The 19,847-nt window shown below is 44.5% G+C and overlaps 1 long non-coding RNA gene across 1 annotated transcript; it reads right to left on the reverse strand.

Moving 5' to 3' along the window:
* Positions 1-14,580: 14,580 nt before the first annotated feature.
* LOC139830670 (uncharacterized) lies at positions 14,581-16,691 on the reverse strand. Its single transcript, XR_011743748.1, has 5 exons — positions 16,380-16,691; positions 16,194-16,290; positions 15,952-16,028; positions 14,992-15,067; positions 14,581-14,825 (listed from the first exon to the last, which is right to left on the reverse strand). It is a non-coding gene; the product is annotated as an uncharacterized lncRNA (long non-coding RNA).
* Positions 16,692-19,847: the final 3,156 nt, after the last annotated feature.

A 19,847-nucleotide genomic window follows, 5' to 3' on the forward strand; every position in this document is an offset into this window, starting at 1 on the left:
CGTCCGTAACCGTGGACGCGGCTATTCGAATAGATTTACACTCTGCAGAGGTTGCACACTTGTGCCACAACATTTGATTTCATCCATCGGGATTACCCCGAATCATCGTAACACAGTACGCGGATCATCAACCATAACTTTTCACTTACAAATCCTAGTATGAGCACCTCTCCCCATGAGCTTGGCCTCCCAGTGAAGACCAACTGTCAACCTGGGAACTGCACAGGGCTTGGCCGTACAATTCACCTCAATTTCACATCATTTCTCAACAATGGAGGCAGCCTCAAGCGTAACCCCTATGACGTGTGTTCAGAGGGAACCCATACTAAGATGCATAAACTTCCAGTTAAGCCCTACCCATAATCAGGTATTGTGGGGGTACTTACTAATTGGAAAGGTGTCGCATTCAAACCAACATCATGTTTATCAAAAATCACCATCTTCTCTTGGTCATATTCACCTTCAAAAATCATTCAATGGAATGCTTCATCATTCCAAGGTTTCAAATTCATTTCAATTCACATTGTTCCCATCTAGAGTAGTCAAGTTTTAATTCATTAGCACTAGCTCTAAATCATGAGGGGTGCTACCTTGCTTTGCTTGAGTGAGACTACTTCACTACTCTAGTAACCATCCTTTACCTTGACCAAAGTTAACTATAAAAGTAACTCTTGGAAAACAACAAGTAAAACTGGTAAAGTATAAACTTGGGATAGGCTTATGTAAGAAAAGGTAAGATTCATGGTGCCTTTCCCCAAGGGGCTTTGCACTTTGCAAGAATATTAGCTTGCCTTGGTAGTTCTCAAAATTCTCCTCCTCCTCCTCCTCTTGGTAGCAACCTTCTTCCTCGGTGTACTCTCCGGTGCTAGCGTCTAAATTTGAATACGAGTATAATTACTCACTAATTCAATGGCTATTCCATGTATCACATATAAACACACAAACTATTCTATGCACACCAATAATCTAATTAGAGTGCATGGGTTGTGTTGTTTGAGGAGAATTTACTTCTTTGTATTTAATATGTAAATGATAGTTTCCATAGGGTTCTTGAGAAATAATTTCCTCTCATTGAAATCTTCTTAAGATTTAATTTCTCAAACACACATATATGAACTTATGTTGACCTAAGTCAAATGTTCATCATTATCATTTGAGAAAATGATTTAACTGAGGTAGATCACCTCATATCATTTAATAATACTACATATGATTTAAATATCTAAGTAATTCATATAAGAGAGTTTTGGCCAGGGGTCCAAACATCCCATGAATTCATGTGAGACAAGATTTAAATGAAGTATAAGACTTCATATGAATTACTTAATAGTTTTGGACAATATCAACTAGTTAAACTAGCCATATTATCCATTAATTAAACTAGGGCATGATCATACAAAGTGACCACACCATTTTATTGCATAATCAATTAGTGTAATTCAAATGTGAGTTATTAGAGTTGGAATCAACTTAATATCTATTTTGGTTGATTTTTAATAATTGTTTGAATAGGGAAAAGTCCCTGCCTTCTCCTTTTTATCAAATTAATTCTACAATGAATCTGGTCATGGGACCTATGGCATTGTGTAGATATTTTCATTAGCTTTCCAACAATATAAAGTTCATTAAATTTGGTTGAGCCAATTTGAATCTATTGAATTTCAAAGTTTGGGCAGTATTGAAATTATTTGGAATTGTTTAAATAACGTTTGAATTAAAAAGGCCGGCGGGAAACTAAACTGGGCCAGATTCGAATTAAACGGCCCAGTCCAGCCCAGTCTAGCCCAACCACGGTCCACAGACGCGTGGCGCGCTGACAGGGTGGGGTTCGCGCGTCAGTGACTCAGCATCACCGAAGCGGTAAGTTTTAAAGTGGAGCGTTGGATTAGAACGCCGATCAACGGCTCAGGTTCATCGTCTCGCCGGCGAGAGAGAGAGTTCGCCGGCGGCTCAGGTAGGGGGTCGGAGGGCTTACGGTGGCTCCAGCAAGGGTTGGCAATGTGCTCGAGGTAGATGTGGACGACGGCGAAGCTCCAGGTACAGGTGGCGTCGCCTGAGGTGGCTCCAATCGTCGGCGAGCTTCCGCGGCGGCGTGCGGCAGTTAGGTAGAAATTGGGCGGCTCTGGTGGTCAATGTGGAGCGGCGAGGTGGCTGGGAGATCAAGGAAGGAGAGGGAGGAGTGGTGGTGTGAAGGAATCGACGAGGCGATGCCTCCTTTTATAGGCGAGCGAGTGTGCTGCGGGGCAGGGTGGTGGTCGACATGGGCGCGGCGTCTCCGGCGAGCTAGCGAGCTAGGCGAGGGTGCGGCAGTGTTCTACGGTTCCTGGCGATGCGTTTGGCGGCGACAGCGTGGTCGGGCGACGTCTGGTTTGGTCGCTTCGCTTCCATGTCTGCCGCGGCGTTCACGGGATGTGGTCGTCGTCTCCGGCGGCGGCGGGCTCGGGTCGTGGTTGATCGCGTGTCTGCGAGCTTCGTGGCGACGCGGCGATGCTCAACCCGCAGCTAGGTGGTCCAGGGCGTGCGTGAGGTGGCCAGGCGAGAGGTGGCCAGGGCGCGTCCATGCACGTGCGTGCGCGACGTCGTCGGCATGGCGAGCGCATTCTGGGCGCGCTGTCTCCGGCCAGTGTCGAGCTTCTCCTCGACCGTGGCGATGCTAGGCAGTGCTAGGGTAGCGAAGTGGAGCTCTGGGACATGGTGGCCGTGGCCAGGGAAGAAGAGGAGAGGGTGGCGCGACATGTGTGGCATGGCCGGCATGGCCATGCACATGCATGCTAGGCTTGCCCTTCTAGGGTTTCTATGTAGCATTGAGATTGAGAGGGGACCAGGGGACCAATTGGTGTAGGTTGGGGTAGATTAGATGGGGTAGAATCACTATAGCAAATAGTGTCCAATAGTGCCATATTGATTATGTGTGAATTTTATCCAAATTTGGTTTAATTCAAATGGTTACCAAATTTGAAATGTGAGCATTTCATTTAGTTAGAAATGATCAGTGGTGATGGAGTGTGGTGGTGGAATGGTTGAATTCAAAGATTTGCAAATTTGGTTAAGTGGGAGATTGTTGAATATGTTAAAATGTTGCAACTTTGCTTGAGCATAGCTAATGATCAAGAAAGATTTTGGCATGGTGATCTTTACAAAAAGTGTTCACCTTGATGTTGACTTTGAAGTGGTGCAAAGAGTTAGCAAGATTTAGTTTGAGAAAATTGAATTGCAATGGCTCAAACTAGTGATCAGACTATAATTGTCAATTTTGACCATTATCATATGTGAGCAAGATTTGTGTTTGAAAATTCATTTGAATTGTGATTCTTTGATTTCAAAAGTTGTAATAAGTGTTTAGTAACATTATTCAACTAAGGGTGAAGACCAAATTGGTCTAGGGTCAAAATTTATAAAAATGCCATAGAGCATATGTGAGGGTTTTAGGGTTTTTCATTTATTTGATTTCTTTCTCTTTTTGTTTTATTTGGTTGGTGATCTTCATATGATCACTTTAGGGTTTTAGAGTATAGCACATACAAGTAATAACAATCATCATGGCATATCACTCAAATGCACAAGTCCTATGCATGGTACTATATGCAATTTAAAAAGTTTTTTTTGGTTTAAAATTTTGCTCTCTGGAATTCTCTAACTTTATTTTTATTGAAATTTGGGATGTTACAAGAATTCTCTTACAACAACAGCTATCAAGCTAGCCTGCAGATGGCCCCCTTTGAAGCCTTGTACGGAAGGAAATGCCGTACCCCCCTAAACTGGTCGGAAGTCGGAGAAAGCCAAGTCTTTGGACCGGATGTTCTTGGTGAAGCCGAAGAGAAAGTGCACAAGATTCACGAGTACCTCATGACGGCGCAATCAAGACAGAAGAGCTACGCCGACAAGAGACGTCGGGAGATGACCTTCGAGATTGGAGACTTCGTCTATCTCAAGGTATCCCCCTTGAAAGGAATGCAGAGATTTCAGCTGAAAGGAAAACTCGCACCCCGATATGTCGGACCCTTCAAAGTTCTGAGTCGCCGAGGTGAAGTATATTATCAATTGGAGCTACCTGAAGAGATGTCGGCTGTACACGACGTGTTTGACATCTCACTCCTCCGGAAGTGCCTTGAAGTCCCTGAGAAGACCGAAGTGTTCAAGAACATCGATCACCGATCGGTGGATATCAACAAGGACCTGACGTACCACGAAGTGCCAATTCGCATCCTGGAGGAAGCTTACCGAACCACCCGCACCCGAAGCATCAAGTTTCTGAAGATGCAGTGGAGCAATCATACTGAAGATGAAGCCACCTGGGAACGCGAAGACTTCATGAAGAAGGAGTACCCAGATCTCTTTAGTACCTAACTTTCTTTTAGATCTCGGGACGAGATCTTTTGTAAGGGGGAAGGGTTTGTAACATCCCAAATTTCAATAAAAAGAAAGTTAGAAGAATTCCAGAGAGCAAAATTTCAAACCAACAAAAACTTTTAAATTGCATATAGTGCCATGCATAGGACTTGTGCATTTGATTGATATGCCATGATGATTGTTATTATATGTATGTGCTATACTCTAAAACCCTAATGTGATCATGAGAAGATCACCAACCAAATAAATCAAAAAGAGAAAGAAGTCAAATAAAAGAAAAACCCTAAAACCCTCACATATGGTTTATGCCATTTTTATAAATTTTGACCCTAGACAATTTTGGTCTTCACCATTAGTTGAATAATGTTACTAAACACTTACTACAACTTTTGGAATCGAAGAAACACAAATCAAAGGAATTTCAAACTCAAATTTGGATCACATATGATAATGGTCAAATCTGCCATTTTTAGTCTGATCACTACTTTGAGCCCTTGCAATTCAAAATTTCCAAACTAAACTTTGTCAACTCTTTGCACCTCATCCAAGAGCACATCAAGGTGAACACTTTTTTGTAAAGACCACCATGCCAAATTCTTTTTAGACCAAATGCTATGCTCATCCAAAGTTGACACTTTGTATTAAGTGGAACATTCTCACACTTTGCAATTTTTGCAAATCTTTGAATTGGACAATTCCACCACCACCTCTCATCTTCTATGGTCATTTACAACTTAACCAAACCCACACATTTCAATTCTCGCCACCATTTGAACCCACTCAAATTTGTACAAAATTCAAATATGGAACTATTTGACACTATTTCAAATAGTGTCCTATCTAACCCTAACCTGCCCTAAACCTCTCTACTTGGTCCCCTGGTTCCCTCTCACAGTAAATGCCCCATAGTAACCCTAAGGAGAGAGGATGGCAAGCTAGGGCATGGCCATGTCGGCCATGGCTCCACCCCGACAAGCCACCTCTCCTCTCCTTCCTCTCCACCCCTGGCCCTGGTGCCAAACGTTGCCACCATGCTCGTATACCTCGCCTAGCACCGACAGCATCGCCGTAGCCGCCGTAGCCTCGCCAGAGAACGCGCGCGCAGAACGCGCCAGCATGCCGCTCGCGTCGCGACCATGCACGTCGCGGACACGCACTGGCCACGCGCCACCCCACCAGCACACCATCGCTCTGGCCCCTCTCTTGCTGCGTTGAGCACCACCGTGACACCACGACTCCACCAGACACGCGCGGAACCAAGACCCTGGACCGCCACCGCCGGAGACGACGATGCGATCCCGTAGACGCCGCCGCCAGACATGGAAGCAAAGCGAGCTATCTAGCCGCCGCCCGACCAAGCTGTCGCTACCGTTAGCTTCGCCTGGACGAGGAGAACGTCACTGCACCATTGCTTAGCCCAACAGCTCGCCGGAATCGCCGCGAGCATGTCGCCCTCGACCCTGCCCCGCAGCACTCCACACCCTCTATAAATACCGAGTTCCCCGAAGCAATCTGAGCACACCACCTCGCTCCCCATCCTCCACTGCCTCTCCTCAACCTATTAGCTACCTCGATCATCGCCGGAGATGCCACAATCGCAAGATCGGAGCCGCGGAAGCCCTGGAGCAATCACCGTCGACTGGAGCCTCCTCGAGCGACACCACTGCTACAGGCTGCTTCCTCATCGTCGACAACCTCGCCTCGACCACCGCCGCCGCTCGCCGGACCCCTGGTTAGCTCTCCGACCCCCTAGGCTCGCCGGAGAAGCCACGGCATCTCGTCGGGAACGACGATGCACGTGCGCCGTCCGATGATGATCTAATCCAACGCCCCACGTTAGTGCATACCGTTTCGGGTTTTAACAGTCGCTGACTAGTGGCCCCCATGCTGTCAGCAAGCCCACGCACGTTGGACGCGTTACTGGGCCGATTTTCTGTGTTTCAATTGGTTTCGGCCCACTCTGTTTCCCGCCAGCCCGTTTAGTTCAAATTAGGTTTAATTCAATTCAAACAAAATCAATACTGAACCCAACTTTGAAAATCCATGGAATCTGTTTGGCTTCGCCAAATTTAACAAATTTGATATTGTTGGAAAGCTATGAAAAAGTTCTACAATATGCCACTGGTCCCACTTCAAGATCTGTTGTAGAAATAATCTGATAAAAAGATGAAGGTAGGGACTTTTCCCTATTCAAATAATTATTAAAAATCAACCAAAATAGATATTAAGTTAATTCCAACTCCAATAGCTCACATTTGACTTACACTAATTGTTTCTGCAAGAAAATGGTGTGGTCACTTTGCATGATCATGCCCTAGTTTAATTAATGGACAATATTGCTAGTTTATTTAAGTGATATTGTCCAAAACTATTAGGTAAATTATATGAAGTATTCTACTTCATTTAAATCTTGTCCCAAATGAATTCATGTGATGTTTGAACCCCTGGTCAAACACTCTTATATGAAATACTTGGAGATTTAAATCATTTGTAGAATTATTAAATGGTATGAGGTGGTCTACCTCATTTAAATCATTTTCTCAAATGATGATAATGAATGTTTGACTTAGGTCAATATAAATTCAGGCATGATTGTTTGAGAAATTAAATCTTAAGAAGATTTCAATGAGAGGAAATTATTTCTCAAGAACCCTATGGAAACTATCATTTACATATTAAATGAGAGGAAATTATTTCTCCTCAAGCAACACCACCAATGCACCCTAATTAGATGAATGGTGTGCTTAGAATAGTTGGTGTGAATATATGTGATGTATGGAATAGCCATTTACTTAGTTGAGTAATTATACTCGTATTCAAATTTAGACGCTAGCACTGGAGAATACCCGCAGGAAGAAGGTTGCTACCAAGAAGAGGAGGAGGAGAACTTTGAGAACTACCAAGGCAAGCTAATATTCTTGCAAAGTGCAAAGCCCTTTGGGGCAAGGCACCATAGTCTTACCTTTCTTACCATAAGCCTATCCCAAGTTTCTACCTTACAAGTTTTTACTTGTTTATTCAAAGAGTTACTTTTATAGTTAACTTTGGTCTAAGTAAAAAAATGGTTACTAGAGTAGCAAAGTTAGTCTCAAACTAGCAAGGCAAGATAGCACCCCTCATGATTAGAGCTAGTGCTAATTATTTAAAACTTGACTACTCTAGCTGGGAACAATGTGACTTGAACTGAATTTTGAAACCTTGGAATGAGGAAGCATTCCATTGTATGATTTTTTGAAGGTGAATATGACCAAGAGAAGATGGTGATTTTTGATAAAAATGATATTGGTTTGGATGCGATACCTTTCCAATATTGAGTACCCCCACAATACCTGATTATGGGTAGGGCTTAACTAGAAGTTTATGCATCTTAGTATGGGTTCCCTCTGAACACACATCATAGGGGTTATGCTTGAGGCTGCCTCCGTTGTTGAGAAATGATGTGAATTGAGGTGAATTGTACGGCCAAGCCCTGTGCAGTTCCCAGGTTGACAGTTGGTCTTCACTGGGAGGCCAAGCTCATGGGGAGAGGTGCTCATACTAGGATTTGTAAGTGAAAGGTTATGGTTGATGATCCGCGTACTGTGTTACGATGATTCGGGGTAATCCCGACGGATGAAATCAAATGTTGTGGCACAAGTGTGCAACCTCTGCAGAGTGTCAATCTATTCGAATAGCCACGTCCACGGTTACGGACGGTTGGAAAGGCCATACAGTCTCCGATGTCAAACTCTTGAAAATGATGGTGAAATGAATTGTGAAGTGGTGAATTGAATTGAAATCACCACTTGAATGGTGGGAATGACACTAATGTTCCCCCTCGAGTTAGTTAGCACTTGAATAAGCTTTTCTCAAATACTTGTGAACTAAAATTGGCTTTATGTAAATAAACTAGAGCTTAGCAAACCTTACTAGAATTGTCTAGCACTTACACTAGTATTAGTTTGCGAGTACTTGAAGTACTCACGGCTTTGTCTCTGGCTATTCAAATGGCCAGAGTATGAAGATGAACAAGGAGATGACCAGCAGGACGCCTACGACAACTAGGAGTCTTCTGACGTCAAGCGTTGGCCTGTGGACTAGAGAGTCCTTGTATCTTACGCTTCCGCTATGAACTTGTGTTTGTTCGTTGATCTATAGATCAACTATTCGTGTAATATGGATGATGTGATTCCAATTGTAAGACAATATGGTTTGTAAGGAATGATGACTGTGATACTTAACTATTATGCCTCGCAACAACAATATTCCTGGGATTGCGATGTATGACATAATAGGCATTCGGACTTTAAAAATCCGGGTGTTGACACCCTTCTTCTGGATACATGCCTGTAAGTCGCTTGTCGTGGCAGGTCTTTTGTAGGTGCCTCTGAAGTGCTTTTCGAAGGCGGTCTCCAGGTCGAACTAGCAAAAGATGGAGTTCTTCTCGAGGTCGCTGAGCCAGATTCGGGCTGGACCTACAAGGTACAGCTGAAGCATGCGGCAGGCGATATTAGGGGTTCCTCCAGCAAAGGTTACTGCATTATAGTAATCCTCAATCCAGGTATCCGGCCTTTCCGTGCCATCAAAATTCTTCAGGTTTCCAGGTAGCTTGAGGTTCATCCTTGGCTTTGGTTCCTCTCGAATCATCCTGCCAAAGCACTTTGGGCCGATGTAGTCAGTTTTGTATTCGTTGAGACGTACCCGCGCGTCACGCGAGCCGTTGCGGGGGGATTTTGAGCGTGAGCGAGATCTCCGACTGACAAGGGATTAACTTATCAATGCCTACAGATTGTAGACTAGGGTTTTAGTCGGAAGTAGAGGGCAAGTAGATCTCGAAGGTTTCAGCCGAAAAGTCTCGATGATATGAAAACTAGGGTTGCCTGAAAACAACGAATCGATCCTTTGTTTGTCCCTCGACTCCCCCTTATATAGGAGGCGGAGTCGAGGGATTCATAACACACAAGTTACAGAGTCCGGGAGGGTTTCTAACCCATCCCGTAAAATTACAAGTCTATATTTCCTAATACAACTCTAACTTTCCTTAACATAACTTGGGCTCCCAAACTTCATATTCTTTGACTCGTGGGCCTTCGGTAAACCACGGGTACCATCTTTGGCAGGCCCATTGGGGGTGCCTATGTCAGTAGCCCCCGAGATTTTACTTCAATCGAAGAATCAGGGAAAATCTCCAACTTTATAATCATCCAATAACTCTGTCGAATTTATCACATATCTTTGGATACGCAATTATATATTGCACAGGGTGATGCGGGGTGGCTTTCGGACACCTCCACCTCAAGACCGTCAAGTGCAGCCCCGCCTATCATCGACGCTACACCATGGTCAAGGAGTCCCCCAAGAGGACCAACAACACAAACCCCCGCCATATATGTAAAGGTGAACTCCTTCCTCTCTATGGTCGACCTCAACACCAACTTGAATGGTATGCTACCTCATGCCTATCATCATGGTGTCTATAGGTGCCGACGTCGACAAGGACCAAGAGAGAAGGAACTCCCATGGTGCAAGGAAGAGAGAAGAAGAAGGGCTCCAGCCGCCGGCATCGACACTCCGACACTGCCGACCTCTGGACGCTGGCACTACCGGCCTGCTCACCCCGGCACTGCCGGCCCCCTGACGCCGGCACTGCCGGCCTAACCTGCTGAAGACGCCACGAAGACCAGGGCCGGCACTGCCACCCCAACACCACCGGCACTGCCGGCCCCACCGGCACTGCCGCCCCATGCACGCCGGCACTGCCGCCCCCCTCGAATTCAACTTCATGCCAACCGTCTATTTATCATCTATGGTCACCAATACTTTATTGTAATGCCCCTTTTACCCCTGGACGGATCTGGGCCTATATATAGCTCATCCCTCTCCCCAAATTAGGGTTAGACAAGATTTAGGCTTAAACATAAATTTGAGCTTTGTCTCCCTAAGGTTTCATCCCCTTTGTATCAAGGCACTCTTGTGGATTTCTACTCTTCATGGATGATTCAAGGCTACCCCTCTCTCATCCAAGTTCTAGTTGAGATCTCCTCACCAATCTCCCACTTGTTAGATTCTACCCAAGGGTCTCTCTAAGAAGTTGTTCTATTGGCTTGGTCTAACCTACCAAGGGAGTAAATTTGGTTTGTGTTGGGTTGTGTGTGTGTATTCTTATTTGGATCTTGTGTTCTTCATCCTCTTCCCCCTCAATCACCCACTCACTTGGTCAAATTCGTGGGATCTGGACACATCCTAGCCCTTAGGCCACATCAAATGGTATCAGCAGCTCTTGGTTAGCCCGGATTTGACCCCCATCCACCCAAATTCGCCCCAAAAAAATTTCCAAAAAATTCCCCAAAAAATAGCCCTAAATTGCCTTTGGTCAGATCTGTGATTTTGTTGCGTTTTGAGTGGTTTTGATCCATGGATTTCGTGTTCCTATGGTTGATCTATCTTTCCCCATCTTCTCCCCTTCAATTCCATACGATTTCGTGCAAATCTGAGCATTTTTGGTCCGCCCGTGCTCAAAATCGACGAACAGTTCGAGCTGTTCTTGGGTGGCCAGCACTGCCGGGAAGTGCACGGTGGCACTGCCGCTCGATCGGCACTGCCTGTGGGATTCGGCCGGCACTGCCGCCACCCATCCTCTCCCAGCTCGGCCACCATCCTTCGCCCCACCTCGCCTTCCGCTTACAGCCGACAGCAGCCAGGCCTCACCTCCACTCCGCTCGCCGCAGACCACCAAGCGCGCCCGACCCTAGCCCTGCTCGCTGGTCCCTCCCGCTGGGCACCACACCCCTGCCACCAGCTCGCCTCCACGCGCGGCCGCCGCCGACACCAGCCCCCGCCCGCGAACAGCACCCGCCCACTCCAAGCTGCCGCTGAGGCTCCCGCCCCTGGCCCCGCACACCACCTCGCTCGCGCGCCTGCAAGCCAAACGACGGTCGCTGCCCGCCGCCTTGCTCTCTCTCCGCCCAGCACGCATCTGGCCTGATCTCCAGCTACCGCCGCGCCCAACTGCCGCTGCCGCACGCATCTGACCCGAGCCGCAGAAAGCGTAGCCGCAGCACGACCTCGCGCGCGCCAGGCTCAGGGCCGCCTCCACGCTCGCCTCGCTCACCTTGGCCAGCCCGCACCTTCTACAACCATCCGCGCAGAAAATCGCCAACCGGCAGTGCCGCCAAGACGACACCGGCAGTGTCGTGCTACTCACCCCGGCAGTGCCGGCCCTGGTCTACGCTGTTTCAATTTCGCCCAATTTTGACTCCACTTGTTGCCCCAATTTTTGACAACTTTCCGGCGCCCGTTTGACTCGAAACTTTGACAGTTATCCCCTCTCATAGTGACTCTATTTTTGACACCGCTTCCAAAATTTTCCGACTCCGAAATTTTGACATCTTCGATCGCTCGTCGTGACCCAAATTTTCGGGCATTGACTTATTTTGCCCGGTTTCCATTTTGGAGTGCAAGGATTGTCGATCAAGCTTCCGCGTCTACATCAACACAGCGGTGACACCTTCGGCACCCCGGACTCCGGCGCAACTACGACACCATCGTCGCCATCATCGCAAGTTGTGTGTTCCGACACCGCCTAATATTTTCATCTAGGTATAACTTGCCCCTCTAACCTTGTAGCCCCTCTTCCTTTTGCGATCTATCCTATCGAGCATTGCTTATCAAGTGTTGCGAGACATTGCACGTGGCCCCGATTGTGAGGTGTGTGTGTAGTGTGAAGTCAAGCTTATAAGCAAGGACTCGTGTGTGGCAAAATAGCAAAAGCGAGGTTAACGCTAACATAGTGCGAGAAAAAGCAAGCAAAAAACATACAAAAAGAGTGCAAGTAGCACCATACATACAAAAGAGTGCAAGTGCCACCATAGATACAAAAGAGTGCAAGTTCCACCATATACAAAAGAGTAAAAAGCTTTTAAGCAAAAGAGAGAAGAGAAGAGAGGCCGCGTGTGAATCTTGTTGTCTCTCAAGTTGCAACCAAAGCTTTGATCTCTTCTTGTGTTAGTGTGACACCGAGCACCACCTTGCATATAGGTTCTTGTTTTTCCGCTCATTCCTTGGTCGCACTAACCCCATTCATCTCGTGTGTGAGTTCCACATCATACGTGTTTCCGTGATCACCATTTGGACATTTGATTTTTGGAGCTTACCCACTCTTAACAACAAACTTGATTTCGGATTTTGACTTTTGGCTTTCCACCATTCCTCACCTACCACCATATTTGCTAGCTTTTGCGTGTGTTTTTGTGTGTGTACCCAACACAAATTGAATTATCTCTTGGTTTAGTTAGTTGACCCAATTCTATCACTTCAAGGTGAGACTTGACGGTAGTTTCTTCCACTAACACCCACCATATAGCTTTTGTCGTGCTAACATGGATAGTGAAGAAGAGGATATGGCGGACTACATGGACTACTTCGAGGAGGATACCTCCGCAAGCACCGCGAATGAGGAAGAGCATATGGAGCTCTACATCGAAAATGGCTCAACAAGCATGGACAACATGGTGGAGCACCACCACGAGGACGACATCGAGGAGCTCTACATCGACAATGGCTCAACAAGCATGGACGACATGGTGGAGCACCACCACGAGGACGACATCGACACCAAGGTGGAGCCTCACCTCGACTCCACCATGCACAACATCGGTGCTCCCAAGTACCCCCTGTGGGGACCCCGGACTAGCTGTCCGAAATTCCCTGTTATGTATACAGTTCACGATCCCATGATCAGTGCGCCGTGAACACATAACCGAACTGATATCAAATTACACCATCCATTACAAAGCGGAATAAGAAAATTACAACATGGTCACATGACCACTACTTACATAATAGCCGCGAAGGGCTTAACTAAACATCAGAGTAGCATCATCACTTCAGCAGCGCAGTACCCAAATCATCTGCCATAACCCTACATGCAACTGATTGGGAAGACGTTCCTAGCTCGCATAGACGTCGCCAACTCCTTCTTCATCTGTCGGGTTCCTTCAAGTCTGGCCAAGTAAATAGCCAGGGACAAAGCCGTGAGTACATTTGGAATTGTACTCGCAAACCATCAAGAAGGTGAATACAAGTCTAACTAGAGAAGAAAAGAGGGAGAGAATAGTTTCTCTTATGGATATAGCATGCAAGAGAAGATCAGTTTCTCTTGTGGATATAGCATGCATGAGAAGATCAGTTTATCTTGTGGATATAGCATGCCGGCATCTCAAGTGATGCGGATACTATGGTGTTTTCAAAGACATCATGCTAACCTAATAAGAGGGAAGGTAGCATACCGCCATCTCAATTGATGGGGACGCTAGGGAAGTCCTATGACATATCTATATCTTTATTGAGGAAGAGTTAGCATATCGCCACCTCATTTGATGGGAATGCTAGAGAGATCCTATGACATATCTATATCTTTATTGAAGAAGATACTTCAAATGATACCTATGACATCTCTATATCTTTATTGAAAAAGAGTTCCTCTTCATGAAACACTAGGAAAGAGTTCCCCACTTGGTCTCAGTTTTTCCACGACCATCTCCATATGGTCAACACACGCCCTTTTTCCGTACCCTTCCGGTACATCCAACACAACACTTTCTTTGCAAAGCATTTGTCAAAACAAAACTCAAGCCCCGGTTAAGTATGGCCATTTCAACTTGTCCATGACCGCGGACGTGGCTATTCAAATAGATTTGACTCTGCAGAGTTTGCACACTTTCCCAAACATCTTTATCAAGATTCTTTGCTTTCATAAACCATACACTTGGGTTATCTCACCCAAGGTTTTCATAAACATTTACAACAAGGTAAACCTTGAGGGGTTCCCAACCTAAAGTTTCATGAGTTGAACTACTATTGCACTACGGCCGAGATGAGAGTCATCACGCCATAGATGGTGTGAAAAGGGGTAAAGGAGTGGATCATACTTGCTTAAGGTAAGCATGTACTATGACCACACAAGGAGGATTATACTTTCAGATTTGTGGTGCTAAAAATATAACTTAGATAGTGGAGTATCACTATCCAACATACTCTTCATTGGGTACACGGCATACTCCTCTCAAGTTGAGAATACACCAAGATCATGACATTGATACCTCTATACTACACAAGTGGTGGGTGTGGTGTAAGTTACTATCTTGAGATGGAGCATGCTCAAGTCGAGCATACAAGATAACCAAGAAGAATATCACGGCCATGATACCATGCATCCCATAACACAAGGACAATAGTGGAGTATCACCAATAGGGAGTACCCCACTTGCAATCACACATAGATGACATAAATAGAGAGAATAGCACACATAGAATTAAGGTGCTTTGGACATCAACAAATGACATCCAACTAGACACCGAATCAGAGATCAAAAGATGGCTTGCCTTGGCTTATTTGTCCCTGGACTTCTTCAACTCCATCAATATAAGAATCCCAACAACATAAATAAAATCCTCGTCCGATTCCACTTCTTCTTCTTCTCCGGAATTGTTCGCATCTATCGCCGGAAAATATAAAAGGAACACAATCAATCACATTGCATCAACAAGACAACATTCATCAATAAACAACTAACCATGCAGCCAAGGTATAACATACTAAGGACCTATAGATACCACAAAACAACTTTAAGAGTTTTAATTTAGAAAACCCCATTTATTTACCTAGTAAAGGTATGAGTGCATCACAACTTAGCAATTGCCTCTCTCGGTTATCACCATGGTATAAACCAAATATCCCCTGGTAGATAACACCATAGAGATGAAAAATGCATTAGTTTGGCATCAAAAACATTCACATTATAATTTGAAACATTTTTGGAAAAGCGGACAATCATTCTCTCTATTTTATAAAGCTTACAAAACACTACACAAGAATAGGAAGCAAATGATATGCCCCACCATTTGAAAACTTAAGCAAAACAAAAGAGCTAATGTTAAATTGCAGAGGTTTTGTTTTGCAAGCATAAAACAAAGGTTGCCCATCTCTACTAAAAAGAGTTGGTCAAGGGTTTTAAATAAACCGAAAAGTTTTGCTTCAACAATGCATGTCACACATATACATTACTAACAGCAACAAATATGTATTAACAGAGAATAATAATATTTTTTCTAGATGGCCAGTACTAATACAAGACTAACCCAATTTGAAACACCCAAAAATATCAAATCTATAATTTTAGGAATTTCTTGGAATCTGACTGTAGAGAAAACAAGATCTGTAAGCCATAAATTGTAGAAAAATCCTAAAAATATGAGTCCAATGGCATTTGAAAGATATTTAAACAGAGAAGCAAACACAATTGGATTTGGGTTCAAATTGTTTCTGAAACTCTCACAAATGGATTTACAAGTTTACTGCATGTCTGTACCATTTGCTTTAACTAAGGAGTTGCAGAACAGATAATGGTTTGAAACTTGTTTGAGATGATTAAGAAAACATTCAGTAATCCTACAGAATTAGAATCACTCAATTAGGTTCAAAAATGGATTTTTGGTGATTTAAAAGCTAACAGCCATGTCTGCAGATCACACAGAACAAGTTTAATTCACCGAAAATCATACACAAATCACAAAAATATGAGGTCTGCTGCATCTGAAAGGTATTGAATAGGTGGTTCTTACCCAGTTGGTTTCATTCAAGAATTCGTTTCCAATCTCCTGGTTTAATTCGGCAAAGTCAGATCTGACCAAATATTGATCTGCGAACCATTTCAGTTTCAGGAGGTCAATCGAAGTGAAACCACCGCCAAAATGAAGGTATTGAAGAGGGCTTTCACCCACAGTTGAGTTTGCTCAAAAAGGTTTTGTAAAACGGGATGAATCTAACAAACTGTGATTCTCCATGTTTACAGAACTTTATTTACCGTGCAAAATCCGTAACGAATTTGAGGATGATACCAACGCCAAGTTGTAGATCTTTTCAATACCTATCTGTGGAACTTTGAATCACTCGATTTGGATCTGCACACGAGATCCGGCGGATTTTACAAGTTCGTACCAGAATCTGAAACAGCAAGGTAGCAGAAATTACTGCAGGGATTTGGACGAACTTTGCTCTAGAACTTCAGATCTGAGGATAGCTCAAGCTTCTCCATGCTTGGACCAACATGCACCTGCATCAAGATCCAATATTGTGAGAGGAGAAAGGAGAAATAGGGCTGGATTCATCAAAGATTAGGGGAGAAGAGAGTGAGAGGGATGCTCTCATGGTGAGGGGAAGCTTGAGGGAGGGGGAGAGCTTCATCTTGGTGGCTTTCCATGGCCATGGCCGGCCATGGAGCTAGGAGGAGCACCATTTTCGTGGGGGAGAGGTAGGAGAGAGTTATGAGGGTGTAGATAAGGTGGAGGAGAGAGTGGGGAGTGAAAAATGAAGCCAAAGGTGGAGGTGGTGGCCGGCCAAGGAGTTTTTATAGAGGGAGAGGGGGTTGGCTGCCTCCTTTGTGATTGGCTAAGGTGGGTGGCTTTCCATTTAGTGATTGAGTTAGGTGGGAGGCAAGACTTGTAAGAGAAGAAAGTGGAGATGAAGAAATTTCAGCTCATGCATGCCAAAATCCTGTCATGGCCGGCTACTACTTGACATTACAAGAGGACAAGCAAAGTGCAATGCCCTTTCATGCATGTCGGCCAAGTTGAGTGTTGGGGATGATTAGCCAAAAGTGGCTTGGTGATGTATTCAAATTTGGGGGAGAGGTGATAATAAACATTGGTGCCTATGTTGAAGAATAAAGTACTTTGATCAAATTGTCAAATTGGCCAAGAGATGATGGGGGTGATGGTGGTGGTTTGGACGATGGTAGATCAAGGCTATGAAAGATGGTGAGTGAAGTAACCATATACTCACAAGGATGAATATGGTGACCTAAATCATCAATCATGAGGTCAATGTGATAATGGAAAAGAATAGAGGATTGAGATGGGTATGATGAAATATAAGTTGCTCTTCAAATGAGAGGTCAATTGGGAGTGATTTGAAGGTATCAAATGATCATCCATTTGATCAAGAATTGGAGGATGGGGGAATACAATGTGGTAGATCAGAGGTGTGCATAAGATGTGCAAGTGTTGCCATTTGAAATAGAACTCATTTGAAAAGTATTTGAAACACCTCAATTGTCTAGGGACAATTGGGAATGAACTCAAGTGGAATGGAATTTTGAAAATGTTGAGATAAAACTAGTTGGAACATAGGGGTTCAAAATATTCTACTTACTTTCTCAAGTAAAGTAGAGTTTTTCTCCAATGTAAAAATAAGCAAGAGGAAAAAACAAGAAATGGTATAGGTATCATAAACAAGCCTTTTGATAAAAAGAAAGCAAGATAGAAAATAATGTTTTAGAAACCAGTACTTGGTGGAAATGGGATGAGAAAACAAAACCCATTTCAGTTCCTTGTTTTCCTTGAAGAAATATCTTGAAAAGAGTTATAAAACTAGAAGTAGTTTTGTGATCAAAACTAGAGAAGGAAAACAATAGGGTTTTTGAGGAGGGAAAACTAATTTAGGGAGGAGTGTTCTCAAGGGTAGATGGTGGCTACAAAATGTACCCATCATTCCCACTCTTGGTTTTGTGAAGATTAAACTTGAATTAAAATAAAAACAAGAAGCAAAAGAGGAAGAAGTGATCAAGTGCTGAAACACTGGATAGGGTATAAGATCAAGTTGAATATATGAGCTGAAAGGATTGACTGAGACATGAAAGACATGGAGATTGAAGAGGGTGTTGCATAGATGAGATCCATGTATTGAGGCTACCAATAACAGTTGTGGTTGCTTAGAAATTAACTGCCAAAGTCTGGACATTTTAAGCCTGTCAACACAGATGGTCGACATGGCCTCAAAACCAACAAGGACGAGTGGGTATAAGAGAGGGATGTAGCTAGGGGTAGATGATCCCAAGTTTTGAATTAAGTATGATTGAGCTATCTTGTACCACAAAGAGGAAGATCATGATGGCACACTCATGTTATCATCAGAAGAAGAGCTTGATGTAGTAAGAAGGAAAACAATTCCTCCTAAGCCACACATGTGTTTTATTTGGTGAGTTGCTGGTTTAACCACTAGAGGTGTTGTTCTAAGAGGTGGCTCAAAGCAAAACTCAACAAGAAATCAAGACAATACATCTACCAACAGATCGAGGCAATTCATCATAACAAATAGATCAAGGCAATTCATCTTAATTAGTCTATAGAAAAAGTTTTTGTTCCCCCTAATTTTTGCAATAAGGACAACTAAACAAGTTTGCAAAAGTGGGGCGTTACAGATCCTTCCACCCTTAAAATAATCTCGTCCCGAGATTACTGAGCGCAGAACTTGAGGGGTTGTAAATCTTAACGAAAGTTAGACTCCATTCTTCTGTCGGCGTGCCGTTGTTGAGAGGGTCGCAACTTTAGCTTCTGAGAGACATGATGGATTCCTGCCGATGGTGAGCTTCTTGAAGAGATTGTCTACTCCATGCAGGTGTTGGATTGTAGCTTCTTAATGATCCTAGCGGGGTTCATGATTGTGAGAGAGTTGGTGCACCCAATGGTGCTTGAGCAGGGTTGAAAACTTTTTAGCGTTAGCTTTAAGTTTTAGTGGAAGACGAAGTCTTCCACCCTTAAAATTGTTCACCAGGGGTCTTTGAAAACTCTAAGCTTCCGCCACGGGTCTTGTCGGACGCTCCTTGGAGAAGTCATTGATCTCGTGTCTTGAGTTGAAAACATCTTCAGAGGGCGTTGTGTAGTCCACGGCTTCAAGAGGGGTTAGTGCATCCTATGTTTCCAACGGTGTGTTAGAAATGTTTAAAATGTTAGGGTTAGCTCCAACTTTTAGTGGAAGACGAAGTCTTCCACCCTTAAGATTTTTCATCAGGCTTTCAGAAAAACTCAGAGCTTCTGCCTTGCGGTCCTGTCGGGGGCTTCTGAAGAAGTCGTCGGTCTTCCTTGTTCAGTTGAAGAGTCTTCGGGGGCGACGTGCAGACCACAACTTCAAGAGGCACTCACGGTATTGACTAAACCATAGAGGACGTGTGGTGAGTTAGTAAGTTGAAGAAAGGCCTGATTGGTATCCATATGAAGCCGCAACAGAGGGCGTCGAAGACAATCTTCAGCTTGCGGGTTGGTGCTGACTTACAACAGTTGGTGAGCGGGTAAGTTGCACCTAGTCTTGAGTTCTTGAGGTATCTTCAGGAGTCTTCACTTGATGAGGACAAGATGAACCATGTGATGTAGCTCGGCTTTGACGCTATTGTTCTCTCAGCTTGTTAGATGGTGTGTTAGAGGGTATTTTCAAGAATATATCCTAGAGGTTAGCGCGATTTATACTCCCAGGTCAGACCAAGTTAGTATGTCTTCTCGCAGGGGTGCAGTCACTCTTGAAGGTAGGGTGATGAGGTCTAAGACCCCGTGTGTGGCCCGATCTCGCGGATTGACTTCGAAACCAAGGGGGAAGATGGGAAAACGCGAGGAACACGAAGAACACGGCGATGAACACGAGGAACTCCGAGACTCACGCACACACACAACCCGATACACCCGATGCT

The sequence above is a fragment of the Lolium perenne genome, chromosome 1 (genome assembly GCF_019359855.2).
Source record: "Lolium perenne isolate Kyuss_39 chromosome 1, Kyuss_2.0, whole genome shotgun sequence".
Lineage (NCBI taxonomy): Eukaryota > Viridiplantae > Streptophyta > Magnoliopsida > Poales > Poaceae > Lolium > Lolium perenne.